We start from the raw sequence: 1633 nt of genomic DNA on the forward strand, positions 1-1633 counted from the left end.
GGTTCCCACCCATAGCGGTTTTAGGTGTGTCAGGTTCTGGGTTTAGGTTTAGGTTCTGGTTTAGGTTTTCTGGTTCTTGTTTAGGTTCTGGTTTATGGTTCTGGTTCTGGTTAGGTTCTGATTCTGGTTTAGTCACAGGTCCAGGCTCTGGTTCAGTCTGGCGTTTAGGTTTGGTCAGGTTCTGTCTGGTTTGGACTCCCCATAACGGAGCTGCACCAACCTGCAACACACGGTTCAAGGCTCCTGGTCTATTCTCTGGTCTCGGAGGTTCTTGGTTGGGTTTAGGTTCTGCGTTCCCTCCCCATTAGGGTTTTAGTGTCAGGGTCTGGTTTATCCCTGGTTCTGGTTTAGGTTTAGGTTCTGTTCTGATTTAGGTCTGTTTAGGTTCTGGTTTAGGTTTCTGGTTTAGTTCGTTTTTCTGTTAGGTTTAGTTTTCTGGTTCTGATTTAGTTCTGGTTCGATTTAGGTTCTGGTTTAGGTTCTGGTTTAGGTTCTCGGTTCTGTGGTTTAGGTTCTCGTTAGGCTTCTGCGTTTCTGCGTTTAGTTCTCTGTAACCTGCTGCTATGGGGTTATAGGGTCCTATAGGGCCCTGACCCTATATTAATGTATGGGATCCATAGGTGGTGCTGCCCTGTAACCTGCTCAGGATGATCTGGAACGCACAGAAGATTTTCCACATCAATTCCCGGCTCCCGTCCGACCTGCACCCCGTAAAGGTGGTGGAAGGTGAGACCCCATAACGACCCTATAGACCCCATAGGGACCCTATAGACCCCATAGGGACCTTATAGACCCCATAACGACCCTGTAGACCCTGTAACCAACATAGAGACCCCATAAGGACCTTATAGACCCCATAACGACCCTATAGACCCCATAACGACCCTATAGACCCCATAGGGACCTTATAGACCCCATAACGACCCTATAGACCTAATAGGGACTTCATAGACCCCATAACGACCCTATAGACCCCACCAGGACCTTATAGACCCCATAACGACCCTATAGACCCCACGGGGACCTTATAGACCCCATAACGACCCTATAGACCCCATAGGGACCTCATAGACCCCATAACGACCCTATAGACCCCATAGGGACCTCATAGACCCCATAGGGACCCTATAGACACCATAGGGATCTCAGAGACCCCATGAGGACATCAGGGACCCCATAAAGATGTCATAGATCCCATAAGGATCTTATAGACCCCATAAAGACCCTATAGACCCCGTAAGGACCTTATAGACCCCATAAAGACCCTATAGACCCCATAAGGACCTTATAGACCCCATAATGGCCCTATAGACCCCACAGGGACCTTATAGACCGCATAACGACCCTATAGAACCCATAACAACCTTATAGAACCCAAAAGGACCTTATAGACCCCATAAGGACCTTATAGACCCCATAGGGACCTTATAGACCCCGTAACCAACATAGAGACCCCATAAGGACCTTATAGACCCCATAAGGACCTCAAGGACCCCACAAGGACCTTATAGACCCCATAGGGACCCTATAGACCCCATAAGGAGCTCAGGGACCCCATTAGGAACTTATAGACTCCATAAGGAGCTCATAGACGCCATAGGGACCCTTTAGACCCCGTAACCATCATAGAGAC

This window comes from Coturnix japonica, unplaced genomic scaffold (assembly GCF_001577835.2).
Source record: "Coturnix japonica isolate 7356 unplaced genomic scaffold, Coturnix japonica 2.1 chrUnrandom621, whole genome shotgun sequence".
NCBI lineage: Eukaryota > Metazoa > Chordata > Aves > Galliformes > Phasianidae > Coturnix > Coturnix japonica.